Source organism: Tamandua tetradactyla, chromosome 1, assembly GCF_023851605.1.
Source record: "Tamandua tetradactyla isolate mTamTet1 chromosome 1, mTamTet1.pri, whole genome shotgun sequence".
Classification (NCBI taxonomy): domain Eukaryota; kingdom Metazoa; phylum Chordata; class Mammalia; order Pilosa; family Myrmecophagidae; genus Tamandua; species Tamandua tetradactyla.
The window spans coordinates 157,910,455-157,929,706 of NC_135327.1; the positions used below are offsets into that span (position 1 = coordinate 157,910,455).

Here is a 19,252-nt window from a genome sequence, read left to right on the forward strand (position 1 = left end):
GAATTTAGCCCACTGCTTCACAGACTGTGTTCACTTAACTTTAACCATCATTACAGTTACTCCCTGGTGAGGAAGAGAGCAGGTTCCTAGAATGAATGGTGTCTGGGGACTGGGGAAAGCAGGAATAATTTTGAGCTGAAACAAAGCAAGGACCAAAATTCTCATTAATTTAAACTAATTCAGATTTCTTGAAATTGAATAGCTAGGTTTTATTTTGTATTATAAAAGTGAATGCCAAATAAATTAATAGCGTGGAGAAGATTATAGAGAGAATGATTAAGTGAGTGGGGAAAAGTACTGTTTTTAAGGACATTAGAAGAATTTACTATGATAGAATTAACAGGTTCATTATATACTAGTCTTATTTATTTGATGGTGCAATCTAAAGATATCTATTGAGCAAAACAACCAGGCTAATTTTACTGCATACATTTAAAAGAGACAAAATTGTCTTTATAATCTTTCAGCCCAGGGCATCTTTTTACCAGTTCACTGATTTTAGTGGTAAATGTGCCATCTTGTATAACTAAACTATAGGAAATGGCAATTTCCAGCCCTTGCCACAGATCAAAAGAAATCATTGTCAGATAATATTGTCAGTGGCCACGCACAGTGTGTGTGAAACCTCATGAAGTAATTTTGACAAACTGTGTCCTATTCTATCCCATGCAAATAATTTTCAAATACATGTAAGACCACAAGTATTAGTTGGGCCCTCCAAGCAAATTATCTCCACATCCACTCATTACAATAAACGGGCACTCATCTTTGGTGTCAGATTACTGCTGCCATGTCAGAAAAATGCAATCAGATCTGGCCTGGCCTACCCAGTCATCTTCTTCCCAAAACCTTTAGCAGTCATGGAGAGTTGGCACCCTGAAAGGCGTTCATGAGCCTGCCTGTCTGGGGAGAGCTCTCTGAATTGGTGCCTGTGTCTTGCTGCTCTGTATATTCCTAAAATAACAGTAAATCACAGCGAAATCCTCCTTACCCAGAGGGATTCCAGTTGCTCGGGCAGGGGGTGTAAAGTGCCCAGGCCTTGGTCACAAGGAGGCAAAGGTCAGGAATGTCTTAATTTCTCAGTCAGGCCTTTAACAGTCTTTGGAACATAGTTATTGTAGTATAACATTTGGGAAATCTCTTCACTTCTGCTGTGAAAATATGCCCCCCTTTTTCTGCCAGAAATATGTGTTCAAGGCCTTCCAAAGAAGAATTGAGGATTACAAAGATTCTTTCTTAGGAACTCTTTTATCCCTCACATAGTTCCTTTGAACTAGAGGATAAATTTGAGACAGTTAAAGGAGGAGGTAGATAAAACAGAAACAGGAAAGATAGCAGGGATTAGGCAGCCAAATTACCAGTGTTCAAATAAAATTTTAAATTCTGAGTTCTTAGATATTAGATGCTACAGGGCATTATCTAGTTTTTTCCTCCTCCTTCTTGTTTTCTAAAATATTGGAGATGATTTTTGTCTAGATTATTCTATGGGGGAAAATACCCCTATAGCCAGTTTAGAGGTAAAGAACCTGGGTCTAAGGATACCAGAAATAAGGCCCTAAATCAAGGATCCTTAGGTTTTCTGGCTTAGCTCATGCCATACATATTGTGTGATTTGCAGTTACCATGCCATTTATATTTGCAGGCAATCTTTAAGAAGTTTATGTGTTCAAATATGATCGACTATTCTCAGAATTTAAAAATAAAAAGCAACAACAAAAAGACAAGTAGCTATGGCTCCACTGTAGTAAAATACTTCGGGAAACTTATTCTGAACATGATCCTATCTTTTTCAGCAAGTTTAATCTGCAAAAACCCTACTGTGTTGACAAAATATATAACAATGAAAGTGAAGGTCACTTTACTGGTTAAAGCCCTGGATACCCATTGAGTTATATCAATTCATTTTAAAATTTGGAAGTTAAAGTATATAAGTTTATGATTGTACAGACGGGAAGTCATAACCTAAGGGCCAAGAGGCTGAATGCAACCTACAAATATGTTTGGCTCAGACCACACAATGTTAAACTTTTTCTTTTGAGAGGCATTTAAAAATTGGCAGTTTTCACACAGAACCCACATTTCTGGCTTCTCCTGCAAAACTGACTATAGTCCCACATGGAAAAATCACAAGAAACTTCAGAAAGAGTATATGCTTTTGTTATGCCATAGCTCCCACTGTTTCCTATGCTGTGGCATCCACCCAAGGCACTAATTCATGTTACCTGCGGGGCCAGAGCAGCATTGAATGTATGACTTCTAAGGCAAATGCTCCATAAAGAGATAAAAAAATTAACTTCTCAGTGAATTTACTTTCCGCATTTTTTATCCTATCTTAACAGACACACACACACACACACACACGTACCCATACACACAACCATTTTAAGGTACTGAAACGGTAATTAAGAGATAGATTTATGTTCCAAGGCCTGGCTCTGTCAGTAAACCAGTTGCATGATTTAGATAATTTTCTGTTCTTTTTCAAGGTCTAAGAGACTCATTTATTGAATATACCTAGACAGCTTGTAAACTGTCTTAAATTCCCTCCCAATCTAATATTCTATCTTAGTTAGAAAACTTATTTGGGGACCTCAGTGATCAAATGTTATTGTTTACACTATGAAAGTCATGGGATAATAGAATTAAACTGAATACAAAATTAGAGTCTAGTCATTTTATAGATTAAAAAACTGATGGTTGGTGAGATGATGTAAATAAATTTTTAAAACATGATAACTGCAAACAGAGGTATGTTCAAAGTGCTGTTAGTTCAGAGGCAAAAACAGACATAATCTGCTTTATTAAAAGCTGCCCCTTTCTCCATCCTGCTGTTTTACCTCTAGGGGGATATTCTGTGAACCACATGACTGGGATGAAATCTCAATGTGACCCCACCCAAACAATTGACCCAATTATCCAATCTGGAATAGGGTAGGCTAGAGGTTCAAAATTAATATTTCTCCAATTTGCACTGTATTCAGCATTGTATTGTTTGAGTCTATGTACTTCTTCGCTACTGGGTAGTAGTAAATCTTGAAGAGCAGGCATTTGCCTTAACTGGTGATTTGCACAGATGGGCATTCAGAATATGTTGCTATATCAAAAGAGAAACTTCCAGATTTGTAAACCATACAGATATTTTCAGACTGAGCCAAACAATTAAAAACACAGCAAATAAATGGGCATGAGAGCCATAGACACTGACTGGCTATGTACTAAGTTATACATCTCATTTCTCTGCTTAGCAGTTGAAGTTACCAAATATGGACTGTGCATCTACTGTATTTAAAATATATGCCAAATGCTATAGGGCAGAAGTTCCAAACCTGGCTAACGATTAATATCACCTAAAGAGGTTTATAAAGGTACAGATTCTAACTTCCTGTCCTTGGAGATTCTGATAGGATATATCTGGGCTTAGGTGCCTGAACATTTTTTGTTTACTTGTTTTAAGTTCTCCAACTGATTCTGATCATTAGTCAGGCTTGGAAAATATTCCTTAAATATTATATAGGTGGAGGCTATAACTGCTAATGACACTCTTCATTTTGAGTTATGTGGTTCAAACTATAGGACCTTAGCTACTCCTTTTCAGAAGGGAGTACAAAGTAGCTGCTTATTTTCTAAGACCAATCACAAATTTAGTGTTATCTATAAAGTTTGGAATCCGTGGGTAAAAAGGTATGAGAAAATGAACTTACATGAAATATCAAATATTATCTATCTCTGAAGGGAGAGATAAACTACCATTTTTTTTCTCATCAAGATACTTCAGGAACTTCAGTAGCAGTAATTAAAGAGCACTGTACCTTATCTCTTGACAAAAATACATGATCACCATGGCAATCATTGAGATGGGACAAAATGTCTCCGTAGAGGTGGAGAATAGAACCAAGCATCAGTTGAGAAAGAAGGTTTCTAACTACCCAACAAGGGGCACTTTTTGCTATATTCATATAAGCTTAGGTGGTTTTAGCTAGGAATTTGAATTAAGTAATTTAGAATGCTTGGCATAGTAGTGGCCCACTATAACCACCCATGTGTGGGTTTTGTCTATTCAGAATAACTTATTTGAATATTTTAATTAAATCTTCTGGTTAAGAAATTCAAACCAGTTTTGGCATGTAAAACAAAACAAAACAAAAAGGAATGAAAGATGCTGAAATGTACTTCCTTTACAATAATAATAATAACAGCAGAAACTTTCATCTAATGGGAAGTTACTATAACAAATTCTCTACACATTATGTCATTCATTCCTCACAGCAGTACCATGAAAGCAGGTATTCTTGTCCCATCTTATAGGAGAGGAAATTCAATTTTAGAGAGGAATTAAATAATTTGTTCACTTTCAAATAGCTAGCCAATGGTGGAACTTGGCTCTTTCAAGAATCTTGACCTGCAAAATAAGAACAAAATTTATACTGCAATATATATGACCTGAGGTCTTTCTGTCTCAGTCTTCTCTGACACCAGACCCTCTTAGGAGAAACAAGATGACTGATTCTCTGAATTGCACTGTGTTGCCCTCAAAGGTTAATGATGTACAATCTTGTCAGTACCTTAACTTACTCTCCAATTTCTTTAATTTATTGGTACTTCTTGCCTATGCATTCATGCAACAAGCATTATAATATATATACCAATTGCCAGGCCCTGTACTGGTTACCAGAGATACAAAGGTAAAACAGGAAAAAGACAGCCTTTGTACCAAAAGAGCTCATAATCTAGAGTAAAGTAAATGGATTATCTCAATATAATATGTATGAGTTGCACAAAAAAAGGTGTTTGCAAAGGTGGGAGTGGTCAGGGGAGACTTCATAGAAGCAATGCTGTGAACTGGATCTAGGAGTGAGTAGGATTGGGTAGGGAGATGGTAGAATGGCACTTTGAGGGAACCACATTTACAGAGATATGCAGTCATAAATGACTTGATGTGGTGAGTCTGCAATACGTCTGGTGGGTTTGAGTTTACTGGGCAAGGGAAAGAGAGGAGGAAATAGAGATTGGAGAAGTACGAAGCAGCCAGGGGCTATCCATTACTATTACTACAACCATTTTTTATAAATTCACTACTAACCATAGCTCTAGCATTGTGTCAAATGTTTTATATTCTTTCATGAGGAAGTTTACAAGTTGAAGAAATTATAGCTCAGAAAGATGACAATATTGTCCTAGATCAAATAGTTTAGATAGAGGTAGAATTTGAGCCCAAATCTGATTTGTCTCCATGCTTGCATTCCTCTCTACATACCACACATAGGTGTTTGGAGATTATTCCCCTATCACCAATGAGAAATTATTTGGGATTTCAAACTGCCATGTAATATGATCGAATTTGTATTTTAGAAGGATCTGACAGTAATTTGAGGATGCATTGAGAGAATGATAGGACTTGGAGACCAATGAAGAAGTGACCAGAGTGGTCCAGGTGAGAAAAAATGAGAACCTAAGTCAGTGGTTCTGTTCATTTGAATCACATGGGATGCTTTAAAAACTATGCTTGGGTTCCACTCCCAGAGACTCTGTTTTAATTTGTCCATAATGTGGCCAAGGCATTGAGATTTTTAAAGATCCCCACGTGATTCTAATATAGAGCCAGTGTTGAGAATCATTGGAATCGGGAATGAATCCTAGGTTTCTGTTTTAGGAGATTGGCAAGATGGTAGATCCAGTAGCCAGGATGAGAAATGTCAGAGTAAGGGAAGATCTATAATCTTTCAAAGTAATGGAATATAGAACAGAATAACTATGTAGAATAATTTAATGAATTTTAAAGACATCTGTGATAGAGTCTAGATTCCAAAGTAATACTAAACAAAAGTAACTGAATTGGTGTCAACTTTGAGCAAAAGTAAGAAAATATGTTTTTAAGTCTTTTGAAACTGAGCCCTATCCCATTATCTCTTATTCCTAGTGTTGAAAGCCACCACTTTACCTTCTCTTCCAAGCCGTCTCATCATTCCTGGCACCAGTAAGGATCAGGGTGTGTGGTGGATGTTGATGGTGGGTGATTCCCAACTGCTACAACCTTAGGAATCTCAACTGAGGAAGAAGAGTTTGCTCACAAACACTGTTGAGGGAGTGGACACCACTGTCTCATAGGTGAGAACCAATCCTAGAAGATGAGAAGAGTAAGCAACCACCTGAATCAGCTAATACTGACTTATTTACATCTACCAGTAACCAGGTTGGCGGGAGAAACCACTTGGCTTTAGCACAGTGGTTCTCATCCTGCCTGTACACAGGAATTCCCTAGAATTTTTTTTTTTTAAATCTGGGTTCAACTCATGCAGACTTTCATTTTAAGTGGCCTGTAATGCAACCTGAACACTGGAATGTTTTTTAGGCTCCCAGCTGATGCTAATATGAAGCCCTCAATGAAGCCCATTGTTGTAGATCTTTATGCACTTCTTAATGGATTGTACTCAAGTTAAAAGTAGGTTTTCACAGGTTTATTTAGAACAGCCAGAGAATGGCCTCCTCTTATGAAAGGATTTTTTTTTTTTAACACATTTAAAGGCTCTGGGTTCTGGTAACGAAGTTTTCACCTGTGTCTTTTCCTGTTTTACCTTTGTATCTCTGGTAACCAGTAAAGGGCCTGGCAATTGGTATATATATTATAATGCTTGTTGCATGAATGCATAGGCAAGAAGTACCAATAAATTAAAGAAATTGGAGAGTAAGTTAAGGAATGTATTCTTAGTGGTCAAAAGTTCATAAGCAAACTCTCAGATAACAGTGCCAAGTATGTTTTACGACTTCTTAGACAGAAACTGTCTGCATTCTAGCTCATTATAACAGCCAGAGTATACTCAGGGAAAGAGACCTATGCCAGATAATATAGCGAAAGTAATTTAACATAGGACACAAGTTTAAAAATGTTGGAAGAGCTGAAAGGGAAAACTGGCTGGCCAGAGATATGACAAAAACGAACAAGCTACCCTCAATGAAACTGGAGGGACACAGGTGAAAACTTCGTTACCAGAACCCAGAGCCTTGGCTAAACTTGTGAAATAGAGCCTTGAGGGAGCAGCCATCTGACAGGAGGTAAATTTACAGGGAAGATGCTGCCACTGCTTCAGATTCTTTCCAAAGCTGAGAAAAAGTGGAAGAGGGACTTTAGCTTCTTCTCTCTGTCTGCTCTCAATCTCCAAGCTGTGCCTCTCATTGGCTGAACCTAGCAAGAAGCTAGTTGGTAAGGGATCCTAGGATGTGTACTCTGCCAGGTTTAGCACCCTGCAATACATTATGGAGCTTGAGGTTGGGGGATGAATTGGAGAGCAAACAGAAAAATGACCAATGTTAGATACATCCTAGATTCTTGTTGTAGAATCATTCCATACCTGCTATTTAGTATGCATGGGATAGAACAAAGCAGTTGGGAAATTCCAAGAGTTTTCCTTTTCTTTCTTTTTATTCCATTTATATATAAACAATCATTATAGAGATGTACATTGATAATTGTTCTGATAGTAACTGCTCTTCAGCTGAGAAGCTCATGCTTGCAGAATCAATTGCTTTATAAGTGTGTGAAAAACCTTTTGGACATGCATAAAAGGAAAACCAGATAGGGGTAACACAAAGGAGGAACCTTTGGATAGGTGTAGTGTGCTGGTTTGAAAGTGTCGTGTACACAGAAAAGTCATGCCCTTTAATCCTAATTCAATATTGTAGGATGGAAACCTCTTGATTAGATTGTCTCCATGATAATGTGGAGCTCCCAGTCACAGGCATGGTTTTTTTTTTTTTTTTTTTTTTTTTTTTTTTTCTTTTAAAGAGAGAGGGAGGAAGGGAAGGAAAGACAGAGAGAAGGAAGGAAGGATGGAAGGAAGGAAGGGAGGAAGAAAGGGAAACATCTTTAAACATTTTCTTGTTTTATTATATTTTGTTTGTTTGTTTGTTTTTTACATGGGCTGGGGCCGGGAATCGAACCGGGGTCCTCCGGCATGGCAGGCAAGCACTCTTGCCCGCTGAGCCACTGCGGCCCGCCAGAGGCATGGTTTTTTGATGAGATTATCTCCATAAAGATGTGGTATGTCCAATTGTGGGTGTGGCTTTTGGTTAGATGGAGATGTGACTCTGCCCATTCGGGGAATAATCAAGCTAATTCTTGATTAGCTAATTGGAGCCCTTCAAAAGAGGAAACATTTTGGAAAAAGCTCAGAGCCAATGCAGACACTTGGAGAACAGTTGCTTCAGAAGTAACAGAGACATGGATGTGTGGAGATACTTGGAGTGCCAACAGAGAGAGCAGATGCCTAGACACATGCTAACAGCCAGCAGCCATTGCCGTGTGCCTTCCCTTGCAATGCTAAGCAAGCCAGAACAGAGTTGTGTTCTGGAGCAGTTAAATGAATGCAGAAGCTTAGAGAGGAAACCACTAGCATCAGAAGTTGTAAGCAACGGAACTGTGAACAAAGACTAGCAGATGTCAGCAATGTACATTCCCAGCTGACAGAGGTGCTCTAGACAGCATCAGCCTTTCTTGAGTACAGGTCACCTCTTTTGGTGCCTAATTTGGATTTTCATGGCTTTAGAAGTTTGAACCTGTAACATCATAAAGTCCTTTTATAAAGTCATTCCATTTCTGGTATATTGCATTTCTATAGCATCAGCAAACTAATACATGCAGTTTCAGTGTACAGAATTTCCCTGAAACTGAACTGTTAGTAGTAGGGGAAGTGTAACAGCTGCAATGAGGTTGCTATTTTTTGGAACAGTCAATTTTAGAGGTAGGAATATAAAAGAAGCTTTTTTTTTTCACTGAAAAACTACCTTAGCTTCTTAGACGTGAAAAAGTTAAGAGTGGGGTTGTCTTGATGTAAACCCACCATGGGCTTCAATCCAGGACTGACTTTGTACCTCTTCATGGTCAAACAATACTGCTCAGTAAGTGTGGTGGTTTGAAACTGTATGTACCCAGAAAAGCATATTCTTAAAGTTAATCCACTCTTGTGGATGTGGATCCATTGTAAATAGATACCATTTTAAATTTATGTTGTTAAATGCTTTGTCCAATTGATTTCTGAAAACTGCCTTTCATCATTTACCTACTTATATACTTGGGGAAGTAACAAAGGAAAGTATCAGAAGTGTGCACTAAAGAATTTTCTGATTTATTTTACTACCTGATCTATGATATGTGTACTTCTATCACTGGCAATTGAAATAGACAAAAATGAAATCCCCCGAAAATGAAATCATTCAGAAATTTCTATGTAACTGAACTGAATCAGCTTTCCTACAAGGATAATTTTCTCTATCTGGAAATTTACATATTTATATAAAACTCATAGCCATTTTTATCTCATAGCTCTCTCCTTTAACTCCTCACATGGTTCCAATGAGAAAGTCTGTAATTCAGTGCTGAAATTAGGCTGTTGCACGTACTTCCTTCTATAAATGTGATGTTGTAATAAAGGGAGTGGTTTGTTGTCCTTGACAATTTCATTTAGCTCCAGCACAGTTCTTCTCTGAGATAATTCTCTTTTTACCTAGTTATAGTCCAAATGTATTCAAATCATATTAGATTTCTCTACTCAAAATTATGCAAAGAACCAGACCTTTACTTTCCACAATATCTTATAGTTTGTATTAAATTAACATCATTCTTGAGTTTTGGATCTGTTTTCAGTTTAAATTTGCTTCCCCACAGATTTCAAAGTCTATTTCTTCTTAAAACACTATGTCAGCTTGAATATATTCATACATTATGTGGCCAATTTCACCCCACTTTATTTTACTCTCCCAAATTTTCTCATTATTTCTTATACTTCTTTATTATTATTATTTTTTAACTTTCCTCTGACAGTAGTTCAGGGGGTTCAACCACAGAGTAATATCTTGAAGACTGGGAGCTTGTTTTCACTGAACCTTTTCTAAACAGTTAAATGACTAAGATATTATTCAATCTAAATTATAATCATTTACAGTGTAATGGTAAACCAAAGAACTGTGAGCAGCCACTGATTCATATTACACTAAATAGTATTAGGAATTCATTAGGTAGCAGCAGACATTGTTAAACACATGAATAATTTCCAAATGACTACCCTTTCAGAACCATGGACAGCTATTTCCAGCCTTTCCCTGATCTTGAAAGTTGGGATTATGAACCAAAAATATAAGGAGTTTTGATTACATAGCTATGCTTTGTGTTTTAACGTTTAAAACATCCTAGATGTCCCTTAAGGAGGTTTATTAAGGCAATTTGTTACACTTGCACTGAGGTCTAAGCTATTCTTTTAGAAAGGTTGACTAGAAGCCTACAGTAGGATTTGACTAACAGTAGCTTGACCAGAAGTGGTCAAGTTACTGACCCAGGAACAGTAAATTTTGAGTCTTAGTTATTTAGTGTAATAGAATAGTATGACTATGTACAATTTATGTGAGCACATTAGAAAAACTAGAGAGAGGAAGACATGAGAAAAAGTGGAAAAGGTGAAAAATGAGCAAGTAATCTTGAAGCGGGAAATAGATATTTGTGGTCAATTAGATCTAGAATGTTGTGAGAACCAGTGAAAGCAAAGAAAAAAGAAAAACATAGTTACAGTAATTTGCAAAAAATGTTATTTTACCTCTGTTACAATTTCCTATACAGCATTTATTAGGTCCTTCTATGGTTTTATGACAAAGAGTTTTCATTGCCCAAGGTATAAATGTGAGCACAGGGATTGGATTAAATTCTTGCGTATTCCATTCTTTTTAATACTGGATTTCTATTACCCACCCTCTCACCCCCAAATTATCACCTCTCCCACTGGCCAACCACCCCACTGTCATTATATTCCTGGTGGTTTTGTAACTGGGAATGTTCCTTTGGAACAGAAATAAGACTAATTGGCTACTTTGGCAATCACTTAGCCCTCAGTCTAGCAGGAAGGGTTGGTTTTTGGCAGGAAAAATAATTAAGTACTCAAATTTCCAAGCTGTCAGCTAACAGATGTATGCTCAAATAGGAGAACAAAGAACCTTCTGGAACAAAGTTGAGAGCTCTGTATATTGTCACTTGGAAGAGAAATTATTTTGGCTCAAAAGCAATTGCTCAACCCTATGTGTTCTGAAGCTCCTGCACCAGTCCCCTCATTTCACCTCTCCATCCCCGTGCCTTCAGCCTGCTGAGAAAATGTGACTCTAAAGGAGACACATATGGCAAAAAATTCAAATTTTCACCCCTTACCACATGTTTGTGAATCTTTATCATTGAGCTAATTACATTAGACAGCATCAAATGCTCCCCACTTGGTCTTCCATTGTGGCTATGTTATAATCCTACCGTAGGTAGGCCAGACTCAGGTAGGCGTCTGAAATATCTTCTGGTCCCAGTCATGGCAAGAACTCAGCATTTTCCACACAAAGATCCAACAACCTGTCTTTTGGCTTGCTATAATCCCCTTTTTCAGTATCTTTTGCCATCTTGGTGTCAGGGAGGAACATAAAAGACTGGTATGGCTTGAAATGTCTCTAGATATTGTTTTCAGCAAATTTATATATGCTGTTCATGAACTTTTTCTATTTAGTAAAATTGCACCTTCAAATATAATCTACATCGTGACCACTTCTCACCACATCCATTTATCCTTCTCTAGTCCAAATCACCATTAAATCTCACTATATTAATGACTTAGCCTCCTAACTAATTTCTGGACTCCACTTATGCTCCACTTCAATCTAATCTCAACCCAGCATCGAAGGTACTCCTGTCATATCACACCTCCTCTAAAACACCAGCAATGGCTTCTCCGCACACTCAAATCCTTACACTTATTTTGATGCTCTCTATAACCTTGTCTTCTTTCAGAAGTCTGATTTCAACTCCATTTTCTCCCTCTTGGTCACCCTGCTTCAGCCACAATGGCTTTACTGACTTACTAGGCATGTTCCTACCACTGGTTCTTTGTACTAGCTGCTTTTTGGCTTAACAAGCACTTCCCCCAGATAGTCACATGTCTCACTTCCTCTCTTCCTACCCTGTAAGCTCCCTATCCTGTTTCCCAGCTTATTGTTCTCCTTACATTCATCATTATGTATTTTGTTTATTTGTATTGTTTATTGTCTCTCCTGGGAGAATTTAAGCTCCATTTCCTCCTAATTTCCAGATATTTGCCCTGGGAATTCTGTAGGCTTTCAGCTTGATATCTTTGCATTAGAACTATTATTAGGAACATTCTTATCCCATGTCCAACTTCAATAGCTCAAACAAATATTAAAATTGTAAAAATAATTTATACCAGTAGGGGAAGGAGAAATATTCTAAGAAAACTGGAGACTAGGTTTTCACTAGGCAGGTCTGTTTAATAGGTAAAGGAATGCAGACTAAAAGAAGGTAGGAACATTATTTCATGCAGAAAAGACGAGAAAGACATTCTAGCCAGAACAGATTCATTCCAGGCCCCTGTCATGAAAACAGGGAAAACAGACCAGTTTCTCCCAATTCTGATCAAATTCTGAATAATGGCATAATTCTTGGAAAATCTCAGACTTCCTGGTTTTTGGATACCTCCTGTCTGACTGGGTCTGCTTTTCTGCATGTCATTACATTCTTATATCTTTAGAAATGTGGGTGAAAGTAATCTTAAATTAAGTAGGAAGAATGTCCTTCACTTAGGGCTCCAGACCTTTGGAGATTAAATGGACTTTTATTGGAACAGTTATGCAATCAACCATCCCCTGTGGCTTCTTGCGAGGCTTTTTCTAGGAAAATGAATAAACCAACATGGCCCTTTTTTGACTTTTCCCAATTTGGGGAATAATTCCATGCCCAGTTAGCATAGAAGTGTGCTGTTTCAACTCCTACTTACAAATAAAATTAAGATTGCAAGTACTTTTACTTCAGTCAAAAGCTCAAACTAGCTGGGATGGAGAGATTTCCCTGAAACACAGTACCTTCATTTATTTTGCTCACTATCCTTTCTGATACTCTTAAAAAATATTTATCTCCTCAGAGAATTTTTTGTTTTCAGGAAAAAAATTATCATAATATTAAATAGTTACAAAGCATTTAATTCCAGGTGCATTGTCAACATTTACAAATATTGACATTTTAAGTGACACCATTACAAATTCTTCTAAATGTATCAGAGAAGTCTAAATGCCATACTTTTATTATCCTCCAAAATCCATTTAAAATATATTAATAAGGGCGGGCCACAGTGGCTCAGCAGGCAGGAATGCTTGCCTGCAATGCCAGAGGACCCGGGTTCGATTCCCGGTGCCTGCCCATGTGAAGAAAAAAACGTATTAATAAGTTCTTCCTTAACGTTGAGAAAATTTCCATCTTTCCTCTTTCTTTCTGAACTCTTATGTTGTTCTCTGCTATCCTCCTTAGACATTTGTCCTTTTAAAATATATATTGATCTAAAACAATATTTGTTGATCATTCTATCCTGCTTATCTGTAACAAAATGTGTATCAAGTTTAAAGTCATACTTTTTTATTTTCTATAATCATGAGGCTAGATGTTACCAGTTTTCCTTTGGACTGAGTAACCACTATAATTATTAGTAGCACAATATTGATCAAAACACCATAAATATATTAAAAGTTTTGATGAATTAAATGTTAAGAGTAAAATTTCATGGAAAAGGCTTCTCTAAATGAGATGAATAATGATCAAACCTTCCCAAGGCTTTTAATAAAACAGAAAAGTATTTACTGCTAAAAACTTACAAATTTTTTATATTTTATGTGTTAGTAATTGTTCTAGTTTGCTAGCTGCCAGAATGCAATATACCAGAAACAGAATGGCTTTTAAAAAGGGGAATTTAATGAGTTGCTAGTTTACAGTTCTAAGGCCGAGAAAATGTCCCAATTAAAACAAGTCTAAAGAAATGTCCAATCAAAGGCATCTAGGGAAAGATACTTTGGTTCAAGAAGGCCGATGAAGTTCAGGGTTTCTCTCTCAAGTGAGAAGGCACATGGCGAACACAGTCAGGGCTTCTCTCTCAGCTGGAAGGGCACATGGCGAACACGGCATCATCTGCTAGCTTTCTCTCCTGGCTTCCTATTTCATGAGGCTCCCCAGGAGGTGTCTTCCTTCTTCATCTCCAAAGGTTACTGGCTGGTGGACTCTCTGCTTTGTAGTGTTGCTCTCTCTGAATCTCTCTGAATCTCTCATTCTCCAAAATGTTTCCTCTTTTATAGGACTTCAGAAACTAATCAAGACCCACTCAAATGGGTGGAGACATGTCATCCCTAATCCAGTTTAACAACCATTCTTAACTAAATCACATTAACCAGGGAAATGATCTCATTACAGTTTCAAATATACAGTATTGAATAGGGATTATTCTACCTTTAAGAAATGGGATTTATATTAAAACATGGCTTTTCTTAGGGGGCATACTTCCTTTCAAACCAGCACAGTAATAAAGCAGAAAACAGTTTTTTAATAAGATGAAATTTTATGAGGATTGACTTTAATAGGAATAAATTATGTGATATTATTTATTCAAATTCCCAGGTCCTATCCCAAGTGATCCTAATTCAGTAGTCTACCACTTGTACTTTGGAAGTTTTAGAGCTCTAAAGAAATGATTCCTAATCCTTAGTGCCAAGTGTAGCCCATGAAAGTTTCTAAGTTAGGAACTGATATGATTAGGCCTGTAGAAAGCACATGTATGAAGAATGGATTTTTGCAGGTCAAGAGAGGCCATGGAAACACTAGTTAGACTATTTAGTCCAGGCAGGAGATGACAGTGACTTAGAACAGGGTGGTGATGGAGAGAAACAGACTGACATGACAGATGGAGTGATGATACCATTCACTGATACATGAAATATTGGAGGAAGATCACTGTTTTCATTTTGGAAATGTCTGTTAGGGACCCATGTGGGTGTAGTTGGTTGGCCGTCCCAGCACTGAGCTTAGAAGAAAGATACAGGCTAAAGCAGTAGTTCTCAAACTTTAAGCTAGCATCAGAAATACGTACGGGGCTTGTTAAAACATAGATTAATGAGCCCCACTGTCAGAGTTTCTGATTTTGTACACCTGGGAGGGAGCAAGAATTTGAATTTCTAACAAGTATGAGGTGATGCTGTCGCTGCTGACCCAAGGACTAAAATTTGAAAACCATTGAGGTAGAGGTTTGTATTTGTGAGTCACTGCTACAAAGATGGTATCTTAAGTGACAGCAATGAAGAGATTACTGAAAAAAGAGAGAGAATACAGTGAAAGGAGGCCAAAAACAGAGCTTTGACAAGTTTCAAAATTGATATTTCCATTGGAGGGTTTAGAGTACCCAGAAGAGAGTGAAAAGAAGTAACATAGGAAGAAAGCCAGGTGTGAGATGCTATTGCACTTGCGTGAGTGTGTCTTAATATTGTTGTATCCCTTTAAATTGTGGCATAGCTGTTGATAAGAAAATTCATTAAAATAATGAATAAATGTTCTCTAAAAACTGGCACCACCATCTGGGATGGAAAAGCTTCAACCATTTGATTTGTGCTTCTTTTAGCTTAAAATCATGAAGCTTAATTATGACACAAGAGCTGAGGAATTTAAGTTTGTTAGCAGAATGGACACAGCTCTTGGAAGGAGCACACCATCATCCAAATCACTGAGCATGGTCAACATGTGGACAATCTTTGAAGTATGTATAACTTGAACTCTCATCTGGCTCAGTGGGCTCTGTTTCTGTCATGCCTATGTATAGTAGTGAGCTACCTCTGCAACCTATGTCAAGGATGGCACATGGTCTGAGAAGGGAAAGGAAATACCCCATGCCTCCTCCCTGGTCCTCTTATGAAGTACCCAATCCTATTCCTGGCACCTGCTATTTTTTTTTCTCAATGTTTCCTTTCTAGGTGCAATCAATCCTTTTCTCATATACTTGAAAATATCAGCCACGGGATTTATTTGCTAAAATTTAACTGAGAGATATCCGGGAAGAACTTGAAGATACATTGATTTTCAGCCCCATCAAAATCTTCTGTGATGTCAAAGAAGGCCATCTACTCATTTCAGTGTCCAGTGACATCTGTTAGATGACTCAGCCTTCAATACCTGTTGTGTGACTTAAGTTCCCTGGCAGAGAATGCAGAATTATTTCTGCTATAATCACCTCCCAGAGACAAAGGGAGAATCCTCTTAGCGATCTACTTCTTCAGAGTCACAAGGTTATTCTGGGAGTAATTTTTAAGCATCTCTTCTCATGGGTAGAATTCATTTGAGCTGTATCATTTTCTGGCTCTTTGTCACCCTGCAGACCAGGATTACCCACAGATAGCAGGTGATTTGCCTACATGGAGAAAGTACAAAGTAGATAGTCTGTGACTTAACATTGAAGTCCACCAGTCACATTTTCTGATGCTTCTCTTCTGACAATCTGTCTTACCATTCTCTGGATCCTGCCTAGCAGTTCTTCCTGAAATATGTGGTTGGAACAGGCTTCCAGTCTGCTACCCAACTCTCCACTATTGGGTCCATCTGCCTTCCTACCTCCCTGCTTGCCCACTTGCCTATCTGAACTATGGATCTGACCTTGTCTGCAACTCTGGACATGTGACAATTATTTTTTTAATTGAATAAGCTTTGTAGCATGCAGTATGTTAAATTTGACCCAAAACATTTATCACTTTTTTAGTTTCAATTATAAGTAGCAAGTGTGGCATTCAATGTTTTACTGCAACTCATGTTATGTAATAAATGCAAAAACTATTTTTTGGTTAGTTGAGTAATTTAAAAAATGCAGCTGTAGTTGAATATTTAAAGGGTTTCTGGGCAAAAAATTTGCATGTTATAAATGAATCTTTTTCCCCTGATTTTTCTTTTTCCTACATTTAGACCAGATCATCTTAAAGGGGAATACTCCAGTAACCTGACTTTTGTCACTTATAATAGTTTTTGTGTACAGGAGGAGGATAATTCCATCCTAACTTGGCATTGCTATAGCACTTGTCGCTATAGAACTTAGATGTAGTAGAAAAATCCCTCTTCCAGTTCTACTAACATACATTGTGTTTAATCCTGGACTGGCATTTTCTGGATGATGTATATATGTCAAGTAATAAACTTTCACATTGATGAAGTTTTCTGCCCAAAGGCCCAAAGTATCTGAGTAGCACTGGGACTCTATACATAAAACAACCAGAATTGGCACAATTAAACCAATCATTTCTGCCAAGTTAATGAATATGCCAACTGATAAATGAAATGGCTGTCTGCAGCAATTGGTGCTGTCTAAAATGAGTGTATCAGCTGTGTCCCAGTTTAATGCAGGGGCTGAATATAGAAATGGCCTATATTCTGCTTTTATCCACAGAAAGACTATGATTTTGTTTACATAGCAACAAAAGGAGGATAATTTTTCCTTCTTGGGTCCATTTTAGGTAACCCTCATTTTTCCATAGCTGCTGGTGACCCAGTATGACCATATTCATTGAACCCACCATTCTCTAGACATATTAACAAAGTGAAACCAGTCAGTTTTTACTCCTATGATCTAAATTTTTGGACTTGAAGCAAAATTACTTGTCCCCAGAGTTTATTGATGACATGGCAGGGCCAGGCCAAACATGGGGTTAGCCCATGATGGCAGTTGCAAATGAGCAGAACTAAGAGATAAATAAGTAATTGATTTTCATCCACTACTAAATAAGTAAGTTTAGATAATATATATTCTAAAGTTACTTTAAGAAAATACTGAAACCCCATCATCCCACGGCCAAGATAGCCCATGAAACATATTTTTGTAAGCCCCATAGCACCTCAACATTCAGAACTGCACAGGGTAGGTGCACAATTAAACCTTAAGAGAATCATCAAATATTAGAGTTGAATCCCAGGGAACCATTAAAAATGATCTAGGCCAAACATTTTTCTGATGTGTAAATTCTTCTAATATCTTACACATAGCATCTATCCAGCCTTTCCAAGGAAACCTCCAAAGTCAGGTAACTACCTGCCTTCTAGGTAAGCACATTCAAATTTTGGAAAGATATAATTTACTGAAAAAAGGAAGAAATAAAACTGGTAAAATTTTAAAAGTCACAAAAGCACAAAAAGCATAGTATCTTGAGAAGGACACCACTTTAGTGATCAAAGTTAACATCTTTAACTCCATGGTCAATCTTTGTAATCACCTCCTTGCGTGTACCTATAACTCCCTTATTTCTCTCTAGCTTTTCCTTACTCCCATAGCTAAACCACATTTCTGGTTAAATTCATCTCTCCTTCTAGTCCAAGCCCGCACTGTGCTTCAGGGCGCTTCAGGGCATGCATGGAGCAAAATATTGACCTATGCTGACAGATCACCCTTTAAATTCATGAACCTTAGAGGGCTCCAAAGTTAATAATAATTTTATCTACTAATCAATTCCTTCTACTCTTCTGGACAAATTTCGTGCCTCTCCTCTCCCTACAAACTCCAACACCTTCTCCCTATCTCTGCCCATAGCAAATCACCTAGCTTCCTATATCATTGAGAAAATAATCTGTAATAGGAAAAGAAATTCCCCATATTCCCAACTTCACCTATCTAGATACCAACATATAAAGCCAAACCCTCAACTTGTATGTTAGATCCATTTATTTTGCCTCCTCAAAGAAATCATTTCAGCAATTTTCTCTCCTTTATCATCAGTTTCCCTGTCTTTCCTGGATCAATCCCATGACATTATACAAAATGTTGTTTCTCACAGTTTAAAATAATCCTCTCTTGATCTCTCTTTCTCCTCTGCTACAGTCTCATTTTTTACCTTCCTTTTATAACAAAATTCCTTTTAAAAATTGCCTATACTATCTAGTTCCATTTCTCCCCTCCCATACTCTTTAAAACCATTTTAATCATGTCTTCACCAGCACCACTACAGGAAAGATTCTCCTAACGAGGTCGTGTTCCTAAGTACAACTCCACCTCATTTTTTTTATGACCTATTAGTAACATTTGACATAGGTGATTATTCTCTCCTTTTTTCCAAATGTCTTCTTCACTTGATGTAGTAACTTATTTCCAAATATGACTGTGACTAGTTCTTTGTTTCCTTGTAAGTGCATGCCACATCCCCATTTAGAAGTGGCTTCTATTCCTCCACCCCCTTGAATCTGGGTTGATCTGTCATTGTTTTGACCAATAGAATACAGTGGAAATAGCAAGTAAGTTCCAGGTCTATCTTTTAGAAAGTCTGACAAAGTCTGTTTTCTGCCTCTTGGAGGCTTGAGTTTCCATGTAAAAAGTTCAGGAGGCCTCATGGAAAAGTACTAAGGTACTAGACACATGGGTGAAGGTGCTGTCTGGGGCTTTCAGCCAGT

General features: G+C 37.5%; 1 long non-coding RNA gene across 4 annotated transcripts in view; it reads left to right on the plus strand.

Moving 5' to 3' along the window:
- LOC143687057 (uncharacterized) overlaps positions 1–16,813 on the plus strand; it is a 58,121-nt gene extending 41,308 nt beyond the window's left edge. For 3 of the 4 annotated variants that reach the window (XR_013177380.1, XR_013177381.1, XR_013177371.1), the window contains 3 exons: positions 5,918–6,105; positions 15,459–15,593; positions 15,808–16,469. This is a non-coding gene — a long non-coding RNA (uncharacterized LOC143687057). Of the gene's footprint in view, positions 1–5,917; positions 6,106–15,458; positions 15,594–15,807; positions 16,470–16,786 lie in introns of those variants that run through there. The other variant, XR_013177379.1, reaches the window with a different exon arrangement.
- The last annotated feature ends 2,439 nt before the right edge of the window (positions 16,814–19,252 follow it).